The sequence below is a fragment of the Microcebus murinus genome, chromosome 15 (genome assembly GCF_040939455.1).
Source record: "Microcebus murinus isolate Inina chromosome 15, M.murinus_Inina_mat1.0, whole genome shotgun sequence".
Taxonomy (NCBI): Eukaryota; Metazoa; Chordata; class Mammalia; order Primates; family Cheirogaleidae; genus Microcebus; species Microcebus murinus.
The window spans coordinates 65,642,187-65,666,634 of record NC_134118.1 but is presented as its reverse complement, the minus strand read 5'-3'; the positions used below and the strand labels follow the sequence as shown (position 1 = coordinate 65,666,634).

Here is a 24,448-nt window from a genome sequence, read left to right as displayed (position 1 = left end):
ATTTTATAGGCACCAAACTGAAGATAAGTAACAGCTTAAAAGTAAGGAAACCAGGTACAGTGGGGATGGTTGCAGAACATTGTGAGTGTACTTCATGCCACTGGACTGTACACTTAAAAGTGCTAAAATTGTAAATGTTATGTATATTTTGCCACAGTAAATAAAAACTAAGTAAATAATGAAGTAATAAAGCCAGGGAAGTTTGCAGACTCCTTAAGATCTGAGATCACAGAGCCATGGTAATTATTTCAGACTTGTGAAGACAGGAGTTTTTCTGAAACAAATGGAGTTTTGTAGATCTGTAGTTTTATCTACACACTTTTTAGCATTTAGAAAGATTGAAGTTTATGTACTCAACATCAAGTAATTGTATTGATTATTTGATCTCTAACTGTCGATCTCCTAGACATGAGTTATATGCATGGTCTCCTACTAGGAATATGTATCCACAAACTGAGTAAATCGAGTTTTAAAAACAAATATCTAAATACTCTTATTTTCTGATTCCAGTCAATGCACTTTGCTTTTGTGTTAACTTTAGTTGAACTTTTAAGTTGCCAAACTAAAATTATTCATGAAATTCTTGAAACTATATCGGGTTGTATGTATTTAAACCATGTTCTATGAAAATATAAATGATCCTATAACATTTGCAATCTAATCATAATTCATTTTATAATGGCAATCCCAAAACACGTTTGTTAATTTTGTTAATTATATCCCTCTCGTTGACTTTCTCGGCTCACTTTCACTTTTGGTGAAGAGATACTTATGACATTTAGTGTTTAATGTCATTGGCTTTTTTTTCTGAATAAGGATGCGAATATTGTTCAGCAATTTTGAAATCTAACAGGAGTAAATGCAAGCCACGGATGCATCTGTGGACTATGCACGTGCGGAAAAGGCCCGGTTTTTAAGAAATAAGTGCAGTGTGAAAGGGAGTGGGAGTGTACCGGGAAAAACTGGTCTGGGAGGGTTATGAGGCTGATCTTTAGCAGATCGCTTTGCCCAGCGTGCTGTCCTGTCTCTTTCCAAAGCACATTGGCAAACTAGGCCGAACGATCTTGATAAGGAAGATTTAATTAAAATGCTGTAAGCCTAAGATCTCTGGCTTCGTGCTACAGAAGGTTTTGTCAAAAGAATTCTATGACAAACCTAGCATGATTTTTACAATGTTTTATTCACTTGTAGCCATCCCACTGATGACTTTACAGTTGGAAGTATAACACAACCAGTCGGTTCTTAATAAGGGCTTTTAAAAATCACAGCATGTTCTTCGGTTCCGCAGTACAGGATGAATGTGACATCAGGGACACAAATATCATTACCTTGATAAATTACTGACGGCATAATGATTATGGAAATCGTCATCGACTGATCATCAGTCACAATTTATTTCAAATCAATGTCTACAATTTGTAGCCTGGATGGAAGTTTTATCAAAACCCCCTCTGGTATAGCCCGGCTCTTTGTAGCTAACTTCCTCCTAAGAGCATTACGGCTTTGTCATGCATCATGTGCTGTTCATGAATGGAACCACTCAGTGATTCCATGGCCTCAAGCAATCCAAATTAGTCAGGAGAACATTGGGCTACCACACACTCAAAGGCAAACTCGTTCAGAAAAGCAGTTTAAGAACTAGCAAATGTGCCAAACTACAGAATCCCTCCCCAGACACAGACTTTCCCATTTTTTTCCCTTTCCAACTGGCAATAAATGGTAATGTTTGACTTTACTATGCTGTTAAATTGCAAATAAATTGTTGCAGAATCATGACATAATAGGCATTTACATCTTTAATCTACAATCTCTGTAACAGGAAACATCATTTGCATGCCTTTGCCTGAGACTTAGTAGTGTTTCATTATTCTTTTTCCAACACATTTAACATTTCAAGTCATTTTAGGTCAGTAGGGCCCAAGGAATCAGTCCCTCTGGTATTATTATATAGTATTTTTCTAATTTTTAAGTTATAATTTATTGAAGATCATAAGATGATCAATGTCAGTGATAACTAGTGATGAACTTATATGAGGAAAACTTTGTCCCCCAAAAGCTGCCTTCTCAGATTAATGTTATGGGATGTAGAGTACACTTTAGCTAGTGAGGATATTGGATTTGAATATAGGCAAGCCTGGATTTTTTTAAAAGGCTGCCTTTTCTACTTTTGCTACTTGGTAGCTGACATAATTTGTTGGGTACATATTTTGGTTGGGATAGACAAGCTGATGTAGAGAAATATAACAGAAAATAAACATACAAGAACTGAATATCTCTGTTTTCTGAGATAACATTTATGCAATATTACTTTTAGAAAAATATGATATTTGCACAAATGGGCCAACATAAGTAAGTTGCAGTAAAATTTAATGTTTGACTGGACATTGTGTTATAATACACTATAAGCATTCTTTGTATTTTGGATAAAGTTTGGTAGTAGTAATAATGCTCATTAATTTTATAGTTCTACTTTCAAAATATCATACATAATTAGTCACTTAATAGATGTTTTCTGATAAAGATAAGGTGAGGTTACTAGTTCAGGTTTAAGATTGGCAGGTACTTCTCTAAAATTATATAGCAATTCTCCAAAGCCCAACAAAAAACAAGTAAAAATGAAGCAATATTAATGATCTATCATTTTTTAAGTATCAGTTATGATTCAAGCATCCTGCTAAGCATTCCAAGTACATTACTTTTTGTAACTCCCACAAGAACTCTACTGAGATTTATTTATTTATCCTCATTTTTTCAAGTGAAGAAAATGAATCATAATTGCCTGAGATCATGAAGAAGTATAGTAGGCAGATCTATTTGAACTTAAGGTTATTATTCTTCATGCTATGTAAAATTCCTTGGAACGTGAATAATATTTAAGATGTAGAAATTAGTTAAGTCTTGTTTTTGGAATCTTTATGTGACATTTTATGGAGTGTTTATCATATTAATAGCTATATATCAAGTGCTGTGAAGAAAAAAAAGAAAAAGTGAGAAAATGAGAAGAAAGGAAGGAGGGAAGGAGAAAGGAAGGAAAGGAGAGAGGGAGGAAAAGAGGAAGGAAGGAAGGAAGGAAGGAAGGAAGGAAGGAAGGAAGGAAGGAAGGAAGGAAGGAAGGAAGGAAGGAAGAAAAGAAGGAAGGAAGGAAGGAAAGGAGGGAGGGAGGGAGGGAAGAAGGGGGGACACTGTCCAAAGCATTAAGGAACTTACATTTATCCTTACCTCAATTTTCTCCTTCCTCTTAATTTCCCAAAGGAAATTAGGACATTGGACAAATCTTTTCTGAGCACCAACAATATTGCCAAGACCTATAAACCTAAAACAAGGCTCAGCTTCATCCCTGGCTTCATCTGTTTCACTTCCCCTCTTTCCTAAGCGAGCCAGCTCTGTCAACGATACCCTCAACTTCCCAATCAACCTGTTTGAGATGCTACTGTTGCTTTTTCCCCACTCTCCCCAATAGCTAATTAGTGAATAAGTCCTGTTCACTTACCTTCATATAAATGTTTCCCTCTCCAACCATTCTATGCATGCTCCATGCCTAATACATTGGAGTAAATGCTGAATTGTTTCTAACAAAGTTAGTAGTGCCGCCATCAATAAGATATGATTGCCCCTCTGGCTGATGTTTCTGGGATGACTTCCCAGTGTGAGATGAAGTTCTGTGGTGGCAATTCTGGGTGATTGCCTGGGACAGGCTACTCTTCCTGGACTGATGGGCATACCAGCTTCCTCTGGTATATTTGTATTGAATCTAGGACTTCAGTTCTGTCCACACCAGAGACAGTCTGCACTCAGCAGGAAGGATGGGGAAGCCAATGTCTTCAGCATAACCAGCACCTGGACAGAGCAGGAGGCAGTACCATATTGGTTATAGAGAGTGACAGAGTTGGCATTCAGGGCTAGTTCTGTCACTTACTAGCTGTGTACTTTCAGCAAGTTTACTCATTTGACAAATATGTATTGACCATATGCTCCATGCCAACCAATAACCTGGGGAAAATACAATGGTGATCAAAACAGACAAGATACTGAGTTCAATGGTGTTCACTTTTAGTGGGAGGAGATAGACACAGGCAAGTCAATAACTGAATAAATGAGATTATTTCAGATGCCAAGAGGGTGTTAAAAAATGGGTGATGAGAGAGTGAGAGTCACTGAACTTAGATGTGGTGGTAAGAAAGATCTTATTGAGGAGAAATGTTTGAGAATGACCATAAGGAAAGAGCCAGGAAAAGATCCAAGGTAGCATTTTTGGCTAGGAGAGCAGTGAATGGAAATAAAGAGGGGCAGAAGGAGGGCAGGGTGGCTGGAAGGTGGTGGGGAGGGGAGGGAAAGGGTGAGATCTGGGCAACAGGCCCTGGGGGTCATGGGCAGAGACTGAGTTTTAATCAGGTGTGATGGGGAAGCCATTGGCAGCATTTAAGCCAAGGAATGGCATGATGTGATTTTCATTATAAAAATATGACTCTGTCTCCCATGAGGGGAAAGGATGGCAGAGGGGCCAATGTGGAACAGTGAGCCCAGGTAGGCAGGTATAACCAAAGTTCCCTCCCAACCCAGGCCATCACAGCAAGAGGCAAAACTGGACCCAGTAATTCTGATTGCATGGTGCCTTCAGCTACTTCTATCTAGGGTTTTTAAATTTTTTAAATTACTATTTACATGCATTAAAATTATATAATTTTCTCATGCATTTTGATATGCAATACATTAAGTTTTGGTCTATAGATTTTACCAAGTCAGCACAAATACTTTGCAAAATCTATTTGCTTTGCTCTTTGCCTTACTCTGACTTGAGGGAGGTTATAGAGAAATTTGGGGCGGGGAGGAATTTTAGTTTTGGGTAATAAACCAGCTGTTCCTAAATGACACTGGTGGGGCAAAATCGGATGCTGGGCTAATGCTTTGTGTATTATAGTAACCATTGCTCTGTCTGTCAATAGCTCGCTTTTGAGGGCCTGGCAATACAAGACACTGTGCTAGAAATGGTAGGAGACACAAAGAAGTGTGAGATACATTCTTGCTTACCTGGAGCTTGCAGCCTCACACAGAGCCAGGATGCGTTTGCAGAACAGATAATCATACCGGACAGCGTGTGCTAAGATGCAAACCATCGCTAACTTAGGGTGTGCCAGGGAACGGAGGAGGGGAGCACCCCAGACAGTGAACTGCTTGAGGAAATAACAGGAGAAGAAGAAAGTTATAGCTTTTGCAGAGGTGACCGAGGAGACTAGGGCAGAGAATTCGTGTGAGCTGCTGCATTATAAGGGAATAGTGGGAAATGAGGCAAGAAAAGAAAATTGTAACCAGTTGTAGAGAGGGCTTAATCCTTGGCCAAGGAATGTGGACTTGGTACGGTTGGTACTGGGCAGCTCTTGAAGGGTTTTGAACAAAAGAGAGGCATGCTGAAAAGGTATTTGGAAAGATTAACCCAACAGCTGTGTGCAGGACAGGCGGGAGAGAGATACAGCTGGAAGCGGCTGTTATAAGTGAATTGGAGTTGACGGACATTTTGACTTTGTTGGTTCTAGGTTTTTGAAGTAAAATAATTTTACAAATATGTGAAAAATCCCCTCCTTTCATCTTATGCCATACGCACAATCTGATGATACCATAGATTTTGTCACCAAGTGTTCTTTCTTTATGGAAAATAAATAGTCCCCTTCTAGAAAAATCATTCACCCTTTTCTCTATTATTTTCTTGATTAATACTGACAAGGTAACTAAAAACTGACAAGGAAATAGAAAAAAATGTAGGAAATTATGAAAGCAAGTGAATGTTTTGCTAAGGAAATGTTTATTACTGTGGTTCTCATCATTATGAGTTAATTACAGGCTCTTAGCAAATATCCCATTGTGAACTCAGAGGTGCAATATGTTTTATTTGAAAAAGTGAAATAGTGATTTCCTTTCTAGTATTCAGTTGCATTTCCTGCTATTTTAAGACTACTCAGTGGTACCAATGTACTTGACAACCAATTATCCCAGCATGTCTTTGCAGTGTGTTTTAACTATAATGCTTTTTAAAAGCTTGAATTGCAAAAACAGAATTCTATCTTAATTGATCAGATGTGTTTCTAGAGTTGCCTGAACACTATTGGTGTAATATCTGAATACTTAACGGATTTACATGAGCAGGGGAAAAAAAAAAACACCTGTTAGAATAAGACATACAAACCATCCCTTGAAGCTATTATTTACAATGTTTTTCCCCAGACTTTCTTTAACATCTTCACTTCTTGAGGCAGGATGACACGGAGTCCCTGAGTTCTGACCAAAATAAAAATATAAAATGTAGCATAGATCATCTCTGGGAGTTCAGAGTGTGATTTACTGAGGCTAGATGCTAACTGACCATTACAGTTTCAGGCATTGCAAACCTCAGACTTTGCCCACATCATGTTATTTTGGCAAACTGGGTTCAAATAGCATGGCACACACTCTGTAAGCAAAATGTTACTTTACAGAGTAGGAATTCTCCATGTTAATGTTGCCTTAGCGCCTGTTAACTACAATTCATTGTTTAAAAACTGACGTCTGTGATTATTTCAGGCACAGGGCCATTGCTTAGCTTACTTTGGTTTGATTTTTTTTTTTTCTTCACCCTCCCAACTGGCTTCTCCAGAGGAGGAAAGTCAGACAGTAGTTACTGCTTTGGAAAGAAAAGATAAGCTGAACGTTCTGTAATGCATTTTTCTAACACTCCTTCGCCAAGTGTTACATGACTGTATCAAATTTCTTTAGACTTTGGTAATGAGAAACAGACAATTCCATAGAAAATACAACCAAGAGATTTGCAGTAATAGAGGATTTCAGAAATACACATGGTCCTAAATGGCACTAAGATTATGTGCTTTAGAGTTCTGAATCTTTTATTTTTTTCATGTTTGAGTAGGTCCTATGGTTGATTATCAGGTTAAGGAAGGGCAGAGGTCCTGTCTGCTGATTATAAATGTGCATGTGTGTAAAATTTTCACACATAATATAATATTTCAAAGTTATTTTTATGGAGGCTCAGGGGTCCCAGAACTTAAACAAAACTCCTGATCATTGGCTCCAAGAAATACTTAGAAGGAATCATAGCTTTTTCTTTCTTTCTTTCTTTCTTTCTTTTTTTTTTACATCATATGGAGTCATTTGCAGACTTTTGGGCTACAGATCACATAATGTTTATTTATTCAGCTGGCTTTGGAGATTTCAGCAATATTTGGAGGCACACAAGTCTTCGCTTTGCTTAATAAAAAGTATACTCAAAGGTATAGCTACAGCATTTTTATATACAACACGAAAGGTCTCACAAGCAGGGGTTGATATCGACAAAAATGTAATTTTGAAATTAAAAAGAAACTAAACAATCCCAGGAAAAAAAAAATCATCCAGCATCATCTTTCTTAAGAAATCTATGGCAGACTTTATGTCCCCTGTGCTATAAAAGCTTGAAAATATATTATTATCATTTATAAGAACACTGTAAGCTGTAACCTGCTTTATTCTCTCTGATCATCTGCAACAAACAAGACCTTGCTCACCTTCTATGAATAATCATTTAACACAAGACATGTAATTTTGTTGGCATGATTAGTAGAGCTTTATGTCACAGAGTCAACACATTCTTTTCTATGAAAGAAGGTGGAATAAATATTTCATAGCTATGGCTTTTGAGGAACATTCCACCTTTCAATCTTGAGGCAAGTCTTTCAACATATACGCCAATCAGAAGTCTTTAACAAATGTAAAATGCATCTTGTCTACTTGTTTTTGAAAAATATAAGGATCTCAAGAAGCACCTAAAATATTCATTATGTGGACAATATTTCAAACAGGGCTGGAGTTTGCTGTGTGTTTCGCTCATTACTATGTATTCAAGTTTTTTCTCTCTTTCTTTCTCTTTCTTTTTTCCAATGCTCTTGATACTTCCTAACTCTACGACTTGTCAAATGCCTTTGCTCTACAACATACCCATATAAGTGAATTCATTGATAGTGTTTAACACCTCAAACATTGTCTTTCATTTGGTCGTTTTGCAATGGTTTCGTGGAAGAATATATTTTGTACCATGAATCATTTTCTTTTCCTTCTATCCCTCCTCTTTTTTTCTTTTGACCCACCTGCCCCAATTAGTGATTTAAGTAATCACTTTATTGTGAAATTATCCTTTGTGTGAGTTTCTCTGTTAACATCTGACTAGTACAGAGGAATTTCACTGTCAGGAAGAGGACTGCTTTGTGGAATTTTGCCAATGCAACTTCTTTGCTTGGAGCCTCTGTGAGAAAGGTGCCCACAGACTGAACCCATGACCCACTCTTCTGACCCATGCTCACCTCTTCAATATTGATTTGTCTCTGGTCTGGGTGGAAACTGTTACATTTTGTGTACATGTTTAAGAGTGTCATTATTTGATAAGGTGTTAAAAAGTTAAGTCCTTTTAAAAAAAGGTACCTTAAAAAGAAAGTAGATATTTAATTCAGCTTCAAAAGAAGTGGGCAATGTCTTTTAATTACACAAACTTCCTCTTTCTCTCTCTCTCTGCCTCTCTCTCTCTCTGTCTCTTACACATACACACAACATACTAACTTGCTTACAAATACTACAGTAGGAAGAACTGCATGTAAAAGAGCATAGGGTCATAGAAGACCACAAACTAAACCATTTTTCCAGACAGCAAAACATTTCATTTTATCTGATGACATTAAAATATATTTTCAATTTCCACTTTCAATCTCTTTTTAACAATAATACCGTTTCTTTTTTTCTCACTCCAATCTAAGCTTCTTTTAAACTTCATGAGCAGAAAAGCCTCCCTGCAAAAAAAAATATATACCAAGCTTTGTTACAGACCAAACTACCATGAGAAGCAAGTCAAAAAGGGGGCAACACAAAACATATTTTCAGGTCTTGTGATGTGTCATGCACTGTAATAAGTAGCTTTTTCCATGTGATTTCTCAGTTAAAATAGAGTAAAAATATTTTTTTAGAATTGTTGCTTCATTATATATATAAAATTGTATTATATTTCTTTTTTTATTGTTACTTGATTACTTTGATGACTGGAGTACCATGTCCAGTTTGAATCAATACAGCACTGTTTCCAGAGAATAAAACATAAGAAGCATTAAAAATAACTTAAGTGGATGTATTTTGTTTATAAAATAGTATATACCATAAGAAGCAAAGAATATCTCAGTTCTCACTGAAGTTATCTATAGGCATAAATACAAATGAGAAACACAGTTAAGACATCAGGAAGAATGCTCATATAAATAACATGTTTCAGAAATATGTCATGAAATGTTAACAAATTTTAAGTGTTTTTATGAAAAACTGCCTAACTATATTTGTGGGCTGATTTGTAAACACTCTTGCCTAGATAACTTTTTAAAAAATATTATTTTAACCCTTGTTTAATACTTTAAGAAATTGACAAAATAGAACTCAGGAAAAAAATTAACAGTTCAGCTAAATATATTAATTTCACCAACGCAAAGATAAATTAGATTCCCTCTGTGACAGTGTTTGTTCCTTTGTATGATTGTTTGTCTTTTTAGCTGAACATTCATTCTTCTTCAAAGAACTGTAAGCCATGCATTTTTAACAAAATCACAGTGACTCTGCTACTTTCACAAAGATTTATTAATACTGACTACTAAATAAAAATGTCAAAGACAGTAAATATCATGCATAAAAAGCATAAAGAAACGCTACATTGGTTTGAGGACAAACAAGAAATGTAATGCACATTGTGAGTAGAAAATGAATTTCTAGTAATGTTAGGCAAAAACAAATTATAGACAAAAAAGTTAATGGTTCTCATGATACCTGGATGAAAAGGCAAAATTGAAACAAATTTGGGCTTTCTGTGATGTACAAACAGGGCTGACCCTGGGCAAGAGTGTCAAGTGGATTGCCTGCTCTTGACACCTCTCCTCGGGGACCAAGTTTCCTTTCTTTCTGGATCTTTTCAAGGATTTAAGAGTGTTTGGGCACAGCCAAGAATCATTATTTAAGTCCTCTCCCCCATGAAATGTTTTCTGTCCTGACTTCCATCCTTTCATGGCAGTGGCTCTCAAACCTTTTGACTGTAGCTCACTTAGGGGTGTGCATACCCCAATCTATTTCTTTATTCCAGAAGAAAAAGACTCCATTATAACCAAATACTTAGGGATGAACAAAATAACAATCAACATATTACCAATATGTTGAAGCAATTACACTTCAAAATCAAATGATGAACAAATGTAAAATCTAATAATAATGCCACAAATATGTTAATTCGTGTAAGTTTGCAACCAAAAGAGTAGTAATAACCACATGTCCCTTTCCAGATTTCAGGAATTCTAACAATTTTCATGTAAACATGAACAGCAGGAGCATTGCAAAACTCCCCAGCACTGGACTGCAGTCAGATGTCTTAGTAGAATACTGGTTTAGAGTTCTCAGTTAATTCTGATAACATGCTAGTATTAGTTTATGAATAGTATCTTCCACCAACTCAGCAAATACTAGTGAGTAGCCATTAGCCTCTATGAAATTACACATTATGCAACTACAAGAGGCAAAGATGAGTTTTCTGTCCATCAAGCTGAACTTGGAATTTCCACAGGAGTCCATGGGGCATGCTTTGAGCGACCTCAGCATCAGCTCACTGACAATGACTTGACAGAATCAGAAGCTGTTCCCAGATGGAAATTACATTTTCACCCTTGTTCTCTTGGGTGCCAATGGCTATAAAGTTGAAAAACCCAGGCTACAAAAGAAGAGAGAGAGAAAGAGAGAAAATTGTGTCTGAGTAAGCCTATCTGAGATCTATCTGATCCTTCAAAAAAAAATCTTATAATCATGACTTGTAAGACCACAAACTGGCAGCCCAGTGTAGGGGACGATTAGAGTTGACAACAAAGTAGCAGTGGTCAAATCAGCCAAGGTATCAATGAGAGCCAAATGAAATAGGGGAGTTCTGCTAGGATAAAGCACCTGTGAAGGATGAGGCAAAGCGGTGGGTAAACTGCCCTTAGAGGTTTGAACTGAGATCTTAGAGCCCTAATATTCCATACAGGGAATCTTGATGCTCAGAGATTCCTTAACTAGAGCTTTCAGAGTTAAATTGCTCTTGCCCATTTAGGTCAGTGTTTTTCAGAGGGCATCCTCCTTTTCCCAAGACTTTGAACTATCAATGTCAGATTTGGGGGGCACATCTTCCGTTTATTGCTCTCCATGTGCTCCACAGTGAGTTGATTCTCTCTCAGATTAGGGCTCTATGACATCTACTTGTCTAATTATATCGAGCCACCTGTACAAAGTAATTTGAAATGTGTTCCAAGGTGAAATCATGATTTTTGGTGCTATTATAATTTATAATTACGTTATTCAGGCACTAGTAGAGTTGATTTACAATCACCTTTCACCCTGATCTGGGGCTTACAGGTAGGAAAAGTATGGAATTAAACTTCACCTGAGTAACAAAACCATCCGTGCTGGCTGTGGGCTGGCAATATGTTGTTCTGGGAGATTTTAGATTTGTTTGTTTGTTTGTTTCAAGAAAGCCAAGGACAAAATGTTAATGTGGTTATTGGGTATTTTCTCCTTCCTTCCTTCCTTCCTTCCTTCCTTCCTTCCTTCCTTCCTTCCTTCCTTCCTTCCTTCCTTCCTTCCTTCCTTCCTTCCTTCCTTCCTTCCTTCCTTTCTTCCTTCCTTCTTCCTTCCTTCTCCTGTTGTTGTTGCGGAGGATGATAATGGCCTGGAAGGAGACAGAGGTCAGGAAGAGATGAAATGCATTATTTGGAGTTAGTTTTAGACACCCTACGTTTTCTGCTAAAAAAAAATTCCTATCTTGCTGACCCTGAATCCTTTCTGTGCTCGATCGTGGACACGCCGACAGCACCGTCACCTGCATGCCTACACGGAGGACGGTCAAAATGAGGGGCTGAAGGCTTGCTAAAGCACTTTCCTCATTGACAAAATTGGCAGTGACCTTAATCAGTGACTCTCTAAGCTTTTTAGCACTGACAGAAATAACTACTTTTTTCCACTCTGCCTATTTTCATCATAGACACTTTTTTCCTCTGATCTTCAGATATGATGCACGTCCCTAGGTCTGTAGAGCTTTAGAAATCTGGTCACTGCACTCTTCTTCCACTTGTATTATGATTTTTATCAGAATCCCCCCAAAGATATATATTTAAGAAGACTTGATTGGAAAAACCTCAGAATATAGAAAAATATATATCTATCAGCATTGGTCAGTTTAGGGCCACTTAAAATTTTTTATTGAGGTAAAACATACATATATAATTTACCATCTTTACCATTTTTAAGTATACAGCTCAGTGGCAACACATACATTTATATTCTGCTTTTTCCCTTCTTCCATCTTCTCTTCTCCCCTAAGGCCATTTTAAATAATCAGTTTGGTTACCACTGTTTATAAACCTGCACAGAATATGAATGGCTTTAAGTTTTATGCTGGATCCATTTTCTTTAAATCCATAGATCTTAGTTATTTTCTAAATATTTTCAAGGGGTATCAAATTCCTGAAAGCTGAAAATAGTTTTTGCAATGGAAAAGTTAATAGTAAATGATTATTTTAATTCACTTGATATTTGGAAACCATAATCTTGATTGCATGGCTAAACTCAATAGCACCCTTAAGTAATTATTCTCCATAAATTAACATACTATTTCTATCTTCTGTAATTTTCAAGAAATCAAAGCTATTAACTGTAAGCTATAGCTAAATCACCCAAGTCACAGTCAATCTAGAAGTTTCCAACATCCTTCTTGTTAACTCTCTGGTGATAAGCAATGTATCAGCCTAATTCATAATTAGGAAGGACTGAAAAACCAAACCAACTGCTTCATCATTCAATTACTTAGTTTCTATAGACCCTGCCTTGGGTTGTTTCTTTGACATATAACTGCACTTAATAAAAATTCCATAATTTTAAAAGAATGAGAATTCACTGCAATTACATAGTTACAATTTGTAGCTTTAGTAATGATTTTTTTAGTGACTTATTCAAACCTATGATCCTTAGGAAGGCTAAGTCCTGAATCACTGCATATTGTTGGAGAGCCCTCTGAGAGAGGGGCTGCTTTCAGAAAGAGAACTGTGTTTCACCAGTGGTATGTGATGCTATGATCACTTAGGTAAATAATTCGTTTATTCTAAAAAATTATATAATTACAAGCAACAAAGAAAAGATGCTATCAGTGTATCCAGATTAAGCGATTACAATGACAAAGTGTGTTTATCTAGATATTGGGGTTCTTAATAGGTAATGCTTCACTATGGTATTTGAGTAAATAAAATAATGTATTGAAAATTTTAATGGCAATCATCATTGATATTAGGATATGTGCAGATATATAGAATAGATATATCATATTTCCCAAAAGTTTTAGCAACTACAAACAGTAAAAGCTCCTCCAAACATGGTTAGCCAACAGCATCTCTGACTATGCTGACCACCAACCCTAAATAGCAGAGATGTCCTCAGAGAATAATGTAAGAATCTCCTAACTAACAGTGGTGGCTCAGAGAGCTCCTCAAGGGTATACAAGAAGTTAGGTGCAGACCTGCAGACAAGAATTCTTGTCTCTGGAGAAGCATCATGGTTAAGTAGAAAAAACACGTTCCAGGCAACAAAATTGGGCTTCACAGCATTGTTGTGAGGACAAAGTATGACATGTGCATCAAACATGTGGCAGTGGGAAAATATGGAATATGCTATTGGATTATTGGCTGCAACAATATTAGATGATGTTTCCTGGCTACAAAGCCAATAAGATAACTAGAAAAGAATATCTTATCTGTAGTACTATGGAACTTGGCACACACGTTTCCATGTGGAAACTTATTTCAGTTGTTTCCATTTGGAATTCCAAACCCACAGCCTCTCCCAAATGCGGTGAAGCCAATGTTCCTCCGTAACCATTTCCAACAGACAAGCGAGGAGACAGAAATCCCCCAGCTCCGAGCTCTGGTCCTGATGGCTCCGGAAGCATCAGTGTGTGCAGTCGCCACTCTGCTGCATCTGCGGACTCTGCAGTCACAAAGACCTGTGAGGCCTTGAACCTAACTTTGGGAATTAGTTAGTCCCCATCCGCGCCATCAGCCACAGCTCAATGTGCTGCCCACCCCACCACCCCAGGCTCCCAGTGGGGCACCCAATAACCAGAAATGTGAAGAAACAGGATATCTCTGCTATGTAAACTGTGAAACATAATCCATGGATATGTGTGTTCCACAACGACATAAACATTCCAAATTTTCCAGAAGGTTAGAAACTATACCCAACTGTAACACAGGAGTCCACTTCCAGCATGCTCCAGCTTGGGAAGCCCCAGTGTGCTCCAAGATGTCACCATAACATGGGACTTGAATCTGAATTTGGGACATTTGCAGCAATCAGGAGAATCAAGGAGCAGTAGTTCTGGCTGTGACCTGGAGAAAAAGAACACTGATACTAGTTGGCTTTTTGAAAGGTGACTTTCAACATATTTAAGTTTTCTGATAGTCAGTTACCCCATCTGTAGTATTTGAATTGAAATGGTACCTGCCTGTTAGCCTGTTGTGGATGGTGCTAACATGCTAGTTCTCAATGAATGTTAACCCTCTCCTTATTGTTACCGTCATCATTATTAAATCCCAAATGTCCTGCTCAGCCGGGATTCGTAGTCTGGCTATGGTCTGGCCCTGGCAGGACCCCTGGCTGTTGGCATCTCTGGCTGCACAGCCACGTCCATATCCTCAGCTGATCCTGGAAGCGTGAGCTGAACAGGCTCCATGTGGACCTTAGCACTCAAGGCAGGGTTGAGGACACTGTGCCCAGCTCCTCTTCTTGGACATTGCAGCCCTCAGTGACATCTTTTGTCATGACTATCTCTAGAGTGTTCCAAGTCCAGATACCTCCAGTTCATAGAGGAGGTGTAACCTCGCCAGAGGAGGGAGAAACACTTTAATCACCTGCAGGAACCTCAATACACTAAGTTTAATCACTTGCAAGAGACCCCTGATCTAATACTCTAAGAAGTTTTAAGAGAGCCATTTCATGGAAATAACTACTTCGCATATTATATCTTGCCCCTTTTCAGGGGGATTTTCAAAATTTTTAACAACTGGTATGGAATAGGCACAGATACAGGCATCAGCTGCAAAAATTGCTACTGAGGTTTGCTTATAATAACTGAATATCAGGCCAGCTCCGTTGTCCATGATTTCTGTAAATACTTTCAAATGTATCCAAGTCAACAAACATGAGAAATAACCACTTTTCAGTATTAACCCTGCTTGACTGTTAAAGCATTCTGGGCTTGAGCACAGCCTCCTCCATAAAACTTTTGTCCCTTGTCTTTCCCAATGCTAGACTCTTCTGAGACTCCCTCTTCTCTGATCGTTTCTTCCTTTCTAAATGTGAGTCTGTCCATGTTCCTCCCCCGTTGTGTTATGCAATCTGTCCCTCAGCGATTTCTAACTTCTTTGCCTTAGTGATAGCTTCTCTGAGACTTGAAACTGTTTTTCATCTCTGACTCTTAGATGAGATGAGTTCCTCCACTACAGACTCCCAGAAAACCTCTACTCCTTGGCATACATTGTTATAATCCCTTGTAGTCCTTTGTCTCAATAAATGGGGAGCTCCATGAGGCTGGGCTCATGTTGTTCTTATTCACTGCTCAGTCCCTGGGCCTAGTAAGGGACTCATTTTGTGTCCACATACTTTTTCCTGGAGCAGGATGCTGCTCTCCAGCCCTGGGGGCTATGCCTAGGGTCAGACAGGACTCGATGCCATTGTAACCCAGCTTTTAGGACAACTGGAAAACACAGGGCGTCCTGACCAGCTGACAAGGAAAAGATCACATGACTTCCAATAGTGACAATAACTCAGGAACAAGTTGATATGGGTTTAGAGTGCCCAGTATGCAAAGAAGATTACACAGTGGAAGAAGTCTGGCAGTTACCCTGCAATCACTTCTTTCGTGGCAGTTGTATTGTACCATGTTAGAACTGCATGGCACAGGTCCTGTATGTAGGAAGAGCTTAAATGGTGAGGACTCTACTAGGCAAACCCAGAGCTCTCAGGCCTGTACAAGCAACAGATTTGGCAATGTTAGCCAGCTAATGACCAGTGGCCTTTCTGAAGCTAAAGACCACACCTGAACCAGGGCTGTGGTAGTCTTTTTACCATAGCTGTAAATTGTATCAAAACAAAAACACAGTAGATGGATTTAGGAAGCTCATAAGAATCTCCAACCCATGATATTAAAAAAAAAAAAAAAAAATAGAGCAGGCTCTCCTTCCTGTGCCTCTCTGCTGCTAGGGGCGGGCTGCCAAGTCACTGGCCCTGAAGTTTCACCTGAGTTCCCATCCCTCTGAAAAATTTTTCCAATCAAACTGAAATGTATGAAGTTCCCCTCTTATTTCCATAATGTTCCAACTCTGTAACTTAGTAATTTTGTCTCATGTACCTGGGCTGCCCCCACCGTCCATTCTTCCTGCTCCAGCTCCTGCTCAGCACCTTGAAGAGACCACACTCATCCTCCGTCTCAGCCCAAGCCCTATGTCCTCCACAAAGCATCACCTGCTCTCCCTGGTGGCGGTAGCCCCTTCCACCTTCCACTCCCAGGACATTTGGTCTATACCTCTTTAGTGCCACTCACCAGTCTGTGCGATTCTTACACTTCTTTGTGTACTTGATTTCCTTCAGAAAAAGTTACGCACTATCCAGCTACACATCCCTACCTCCTGGCACACGCAAAGATACTCCACAATTGCTCGTTACATGAATGATTAGGTGAACAGGTTATCATTTTATAGTTCTGTGGATAAATGCAATATAGTAGAGTTCATATAGACAGTTATAGTAAAATAAATGCCTTATAGTAGAGTGATTTTTCTGCTTGTGCTGTTTCTCCAGGCTTGAATCACAACCAATACCTTTGCTTGTCAGCTCTAATGAGGAGACAACCACAACATTGAGAGAGCACACACCTTTTTGGTAAGTAGCATATAAATTTCTAAATCTGATGATAAACACAAAGCTAATGTTTATGCTCCCATTTTATTCAAATCCCTATTTAATAAACATTTTAGATGTTCACTTATATTTTCTCAGTGCTTAGAGAGAATTAATGAAGAAGAGTTTTTATAAGAAAACATTTATTTCTTATGGACATTAGTATAAAACCTTTATGTTTTGACACAATGTTGAGGTAATTCCATATATTTCTGGAAGGAATGTATAGTTTAGGGTAAAGCTTTTTGAGTGTAACATACAATCTGAAAAATGAGCGACCTCTAAGTCCACAGCCCGATGGATTTTCACAAAGCGAGCATATCCGGTTAAGAAACAAGAGTGTCACTAGCACCCCAGGTGATGTCCCCAATGCCTGTGCCACTCTTGTCACACCCCCTCCTCCACCTAAGCACAGCTAACCACAGTCATGACTTCCAACACTGCAAATTAGTTTCCCTGTTTTTAAATTTGATATAAATGCAGGGGCTATCTTTTTAAGTGACGTAAAAATAAAGACAAAGTTGAAAAAATGAGCAAGAAGGCCAAGTGATTTTCCCTGTATGTAACAGCTGTTTTGCCAGATGATTTGACAGCTAATTGGAGTCATATTGCTGTTATTCTTAAATCCAGAAAACATCACCTGTTTTAATTGGGGGTCACTGCTGACCAAGCACGCTACCTGGGTTTTTTTCCTCATATTTGTGCTTAATAAATTATAACCTGCCCAAGATGAGGAAAGGTATTCATCATGTCAAGTGCTTACAGCAACTGTCTTTTATAATTAGAGCAAAAGATTTTCTTTTAGCATTGACTGATTAAATTGGTAATTAACATGGGATGAAGATTTTGCATGGTTTCTCAAAGGAACCAAGAAAACAGATAGAGGTACACTTAGATCAGCTAAAGGCTTAATAACACATTTGTTAAAGGCTTTACTGTATTTAGCATAATAAATGAGAAATAGGATCACATTTATTTATTTCAGGAAAGATAACTGCCTTCCCACTTGTTCATTCTAGAGAAGGCCTTATCATAGCCTCCTCACCCTGCTAATTTTTAGGCCTCTTCCCAAGTAATAGCAATTAAATCCTAACACTTCAAATGTTCCACTTAAGGATTCAGATGGTATCTTATTGATCCTGGAGACAAAGACATTAGGGTTTCTACCTATCCTAAATTTCCAAACAAATTGTTGCTTCCCAATTTCTTTGTATTATTATTAAATATCATGGATTCTCATCCTACATTATTCGTTTTCATTTTAGGGTATCTGGTGCCTTTCTTAAAAATAATTTTGGTTATCTGAACTATCTCTTTGCATTTAGCATCACTAATGATCTACAAATCACAGTATGATATCTTTTCTAATCTTGTCAGTTGTATGTTATCTGTTTTCCAGAGGAACATCTTGACTTTGCTCCTAAATTTTAGGATACACTTTTGAGGGACCTGTAGTCCTCTATATACCTGTCACCTCAACATGTCCTTAAACATGTGTCTAATTAGTCTTTAAATATGTGAATTGTGCATGCAAGAAAAGCAGTTAAAGTAATAATTCCTAATAAGTTTTATTTAGAACTATTTAGTGGGCTTCTATTTATCTTAAAGATATGTTATAAAGCATTTAGTGAGTTGAAAAATTAACACTGATATTAAAAGATACAATTTGTTGACAGTATCTCAACTTTTAAGAAAATGTTGGAGATTACAAAAATAGGTATTTGGAATATATTCTATTCAGCTATTAATATGCAAAATCTGAAAAACAAGGAGTTCTTTTCCTAATAGAGACAGGGTCAATCTAATAGTCAGCCACTGTTCTGATTTATACTGTAGAGATTTGTTTTGCTTCTCCTTGAACTTCATCAAAATGGAATCATAATTTAAAAAATGTAATCATACAAGGCATGTGCTTTTGCTTCTGGCTTCTTTCATTCAATGTGATATTTTGAGTTCTATCCCTGTTGATGAGAATAATAGTAGTCATTCTCCTGTTGAGTGGCATTCCATTCAATTAACATGCCACAACTTAATCGTTCTTCCATTGGAGATTTGGGTAGTTTCCAAGTTTTAGATATCATGAATAAAACAGTTATAAAGATTTTTGTGGCCATATGTATTCATCTCTTGGCATAATACCAAAGGGTGGAATTTCTAGGTCATAGGACAGGTCTATGTTTCACCTTATAACAAACTGTCTAGCAGTGTTTGCAGATGTCCCCAACCTTTTTGACACCAGGGACCGGTCTCAAGGAAGACAATTTTTCCATGAATGGGGATTGGAAGGGGGAGGCAAGGGGTGGAGGATGGAAGAGGAAGGGGAGGAAGAGCTCAGGCAGTGGATGTGAGGCCCTGTTTTCCTAACAGCCTGGGTACTAGTCCCGAGCCATGGGCTGGGGGTTGGGGACCACAGTTTTAGAATCTTTGTACCATTTGAAACTCCCACCAGAAATGTACGAGAGTCCCATTTGTCCAAATCTTCACCAACATTTAATATTATTAGTTGTCTGGATTTTAGCTTTTCTTGTGATCTCACTGTGGCTTTCATTTGCCCTTATGACTAATGATGCAGAATATATTTTCGTGTGCTTATTAGTAACTCACGTATCTTCTTTTTTTTTGGAGTGTCTCTTTGAGTCATTTGCTCATTAGGTATGCTTGCATTATTTGCTTTTAAAATAGATTTGGATATAAGACCTTTGCCAGATTTTATGTATTATGAATATTATCACCCAGTCAGTGACTTGTCTATTTTCTTGATTAAATCTTATGATAAATAGGCCTTTTAAATTTTGATAAAGTCTAAGTGATCAATATTTTCTTTTATGCTTAGTGCTTTCTGTGCCTAAGAAATGTTTGCTAACACGAAGTTTGAAAATCATTACAATTGTGGTGCTTACGTGTGGGTCTATGAGGATCTTGAATTAATTGTTATGCACAGTGTGAGATAGGGGTTAAGATGCATTTATTTTCACCTGTTTATGCAGTTATTCCAGTGGAGATTGATAAAAAAATTATTCCTTTCTGAATTAATTAGCTTTGGCATTTTAGTGAAAGTCTGTGGGTCATAGAAGTATATGTCTATTTCTGAACTTTTTATTCCATTTCATTGATCTAGTCAATTATCTCTATACTAATAGTATACTGTCTAGATCTTGAAATCAAATGATGTAAGTTCTCCAACTTTGTTCTTTTTTTCCATGATTGTTTTTGCTATTTTGTATTCTATACATTTCCACATATATGTTTAGAATCAACTAGTCATTTCCAACAAAAAAAGCCTGAGATTTTTTATTGAGATTGCATTGAATCAATAGTTCAATTTGAAGAGAAATGGCTATTTTAACAATTTTGAGTCTTCTAATCCATGAACATTGTAACTCTCTTATGTAGATCTTTTTTGTGTTTTAGAACACTAAATTTTTCAATTTAGAGCTTTCACACCTTTAATTAAGTTTATTCTTAAATATTTGGCATTTTATGATATATATTGGATTTAAGTTTTTTCCCTATTATAGGTAGAAATATAATTGATTTTTAAAATATTGACCTTGTATCCCTGCAACTATTCAAAGTTACTCATAATTTGTAGTAGTTTTTTAAATACGTTCTTTTGTTTTTTGTGGTTTTTGTAAACAGTCATTTTGTCTATGAATAAAGAGTTTTATCTCACCTTTACCAACCTTTATGCCTTTTATGTTTTTCTCTCTACTTATATTATCTTGTACTACCCATATAGTGTTAAATAGGAGTAGTGAGAAAAGACATATTTGCCTTTTTCCTGATCTTAGGAGGAAAATGTTTAATATTTTATCACTAAATATGATAACTTTAGGCTATTGGTAGGTGCTTTTTCAGACTAAGGAAGTGTGCTTGTATTCCTACTTTGTTAAGTGTGTTTTATAATGCACGGGTGTTGAATTTTGTCAAAATCTTTTCTTCCTGCATGTATTAAAATGATTATATGGTCTTTCTTCCTTTTCTGATAATTTGGTAAACTGATTTTTTAACTGCTAAACCCATCTTACATTCCTAGGATAAACCTTCACTTGGTCATAAGATATGGTCATTTATGTAATCCTAGATCTGACTTTATAATATTTTGTTAAAACAAGTTTAAGTCCATATTCAGGAGAGAGATTGGTCGCTATCTTTTCTTGAAATATTTTTGTCAGGTTTTACTACCAGGGTACTGCTGGCCTTGTTAAATGAGTTGGAAAGTATTTAAGCATTTCCTCTTTTTGTCTTTTCTTAAATAATTTGTGTAGATTTATTTATTTCATGAAACTTTTATAGAAATTCATCAGAGAATCCATGAGGGCTTAGAGTTTTCTTTGTAGGGAGCTTTATAATTATAAATTCAATTATTTAAAAGATATAGAGTTATTCATGTTTTTTCAACTTTATTTCTTGTGTTAATTTTTGCAACTAGTGTTTTTCAACATGTTTGTTTCTTCTAAGTTGTCGAGTGTATTCTCACAGATGTTCGTAATATTTCTTTACTATTCTTTCAATGTCTTATGAACTGTAATCATATTCCCTTTTTCCTTTTTTGATATTGGTAGTTTGTGTTTTCAGGGTTTTTTCCTTGATTAGTCTTGCTGGAGTCCATTAATTTATTAGTCTCTTCAGAGTACAAAATTTAGATTTGTTAATTTTATTTTTATCTATTCTTTAATTGATTTTTGCTCTTAATTTTACTATTTTCTTTGATTTCCTTACTTTAGTTTTAATGTGATCTTTTTCCAGATACTTAAGGAAGTAATTAAGATTATTAGCTTTAAGTCTTTCTTCTCTTCTAGTACAAGTATTTTAATGCTGCAAAGGTATTTCTTTTTAATACCTGCTTCAACTACATTTCATAAATAAAAATAAAGATTCATGGTGTTTTCATCATCAATAATTCAAAATATTTTATAACTTCCCTTAAGAATTATTCTTCACCATGCATTGTTTAGAAGTATGTTGTTTTATTTCCAAATATTTGGGGATTTTTCCTATATATCTGATTCTTAATGATTTCTAATCAAATTCCACTGTCATTAGAGATATACTTTTTGAGATTTCTGTCTTTTGAAATTTATTGAGACTTTTTTTTATAACCCAGGTTCAGCAAAGTTCTATCTCAGTAAATGTTCTAAGTGCATTTGAAAAAAATATGTACTGCAGAGTTATTGAATGTAGTTCTATATAAGTATCACTTTATTCAATCTGATCTATCATGTGGTTGAAATTTTCTTTATTCTAACAATATTTTATCTACTTATTCTATAAAATACTGAGAGACGAGTGTTAAAATTTTCTAACTATTACCATGGACTTTATCAATTTTCTCTCTCTTATTCTGTTGACATTTGCTTTGTACATTTTTGAAGCTCTGTCATTAGGTGCATACATAAAGACCTTTTGCTGGGGCAGTTATAGGTTCCTAATAAATTAACCCTTTTATCATTATAAAATGTCTGCTTTTGCTCTTAACCACTCAGACTGTATTGGCTTCAACTTCTGTCCATCCTACATGAGCATAGATAAAAGAAATAGAGATACTAGCTCTCAGCCTCACAACAGCCCGCCACTGTCTGCTTGATCACACAGACTCTTACCCTCCATATGTGTACCATGAGCCTTAGCCAACGACCCACAGGGGCAATCTCCATGCAAACTTCTACTCCTCCTTCCTCCTGTCCCTACCCTGAAGCATACTCCTTTCTGGTACCCTACCGTGCAAGTTCCAGAGGCTTCAGCACCCCTGGTCTCCATCCGCCCCCCCCTGTTTCATGTTAACGCAGTGTTTACTTCAGCTCTACTTCTTTGCATGCAGTCTGTAAACCGCCACAAGGCAAGAATAGGGACAAATATAGAGTTTCCCTTCATGTGCTTCCCTTCTCTCAAGGATCGCAGTCCTGCACTGGCTGCTGCTCACTGCCTCAATGTGGTTATCATGTATACAGCGTCCACTTTTATTGTTGTTTAGGGTGAGAGAGCAAGTCCATGGCCAGTGATTCCATTCCTGGCCATGTGTTAAATGTGTTCTTCTGTTATGTCATATTTTTTTAATAATATCAATGAGTTTTCATTTGGGAAGAGTAAAAGGACATCTCATCATCTTCAAATATAGCCGAATAAAGTATCTGTCAGTCTCTTATAAGTAAGATGGATATAGCTCCTGGTTTTCCTAATGTAATCCCAGTTAATGCCTCCCCATTTCACTAGTTTTTGCAATAAATTACCTTGCTATCCTATTTATAGATCTTAATATTGTGATTATTTTTTTGTGAGAGAATCCTGTAGTCTAAATTTACCTTCCTTGTTCAATTGTTTCTAATAATCAGTTTATCTTTAACAAATGTAATAATGTTTTAGTTCTTCTGTAGGAAAACATTTTTTTAACAATTTGTAAATTTTCATACGATCTACCTCTCCATTCTCTAGTGCTTTGAAACAAGTTTCCAATGTGGTCAAAATATGTTTTTGAGAAATTAACAGCACAACACAAACTGTACTTTATTAGAAAATTTCATATAGTAGAAATTTTCTCTACTCACACATTTTTCCCTTTTAGGAATACCTTTCATTGTCAAAAGACAGCATATTGCTCTGCCTTGCCATGGTTGATGGGATTAGATCCAGAGACTCTACTTCCAGAGCCCTGGCTTGGTCAAAGTGTGACCATGAACAGAGGCATTGAAGGATTTTTGGCAGGAGGAGTTAAAACTTGTTCTTACTTCCAGAGCCTCTGTTCTCAGTTCCTCTGACAAATTTAGTCATTTACTTTTCAGCTCTCATGACCTGGCCTTGTGAAAAACACATAGTACCTTGAATATGCCCAAGCACCCTGTAGGAAGAAAAAATTACACAGAGAAAAATGTCTTATATTTCCTTAGATTTGAGAAAGAACAAATTACTTACAGATAGTGACATTTGAGATTCCTCAATATGATCCCTCTTATTTTAAGGGTATAATATTTTCAGGACTACATTTCTGGCCATGGAGCCAATGCCTTGATAGCTTAGTAAACATGATGTAAGACAAATACTCTTGTTCATTATTTATTGTCTTTGAATATACACCTAGTTAATGCAAACTGACAACTTGAATGGTTACCTAGTTATTTTTCAATCACCAAGTTATATATCATATGGAAGACAGTAATAAATGTTGAACTTTCAAATCTTATGCAAATATGTTGTATTTCCATATATCTCCTGTTCAGCAATTTATTACTTTTATGTTTTTATATTGAAAACTATTCATAACCTATTTAATGTCAGACTTGTACCTACAATGAAATATGGGGAACACCTTTCATTAAGTGGAAGGTTTTCTTTTATGACAGTCCTCATAGAAGATTCAGACTGTTAGTCAGAGGCACTTACTTTGAGAGAGTGGCAGCTTGGGTGCTGTAATGTGTTCCCTCTGTTTTAAAACATCCCAAAG

The 24,448-nt window shown here is 36.8% G+C and overlaps 1 protein-coding gene across 6 annotated transcripts in view; it reads left to right on the top strand.

The window, feature by feature from the left end:
* The window catches only part of TENM3 (teneurin transmembrane protein 3), a 2,406,934-nt gene that overhangs the window by 1,559,587 nt on the left and 822,899 nt on the right, over window positions 1-24,448 (top strand). For all 6 annotated transcript variants that reach the window (XM_076010707.1, XM_076010706.1, XM_076010703.1 and 3 more), the window contains exon 8: window positions 16,912-16,992. The gene's annotated coding sequence lies outside the window, so the exon portion shown is untranslated. The remainder of the gene's footprint in view (window positions 1-16,911; window positions 16,993-24,448) is intronic.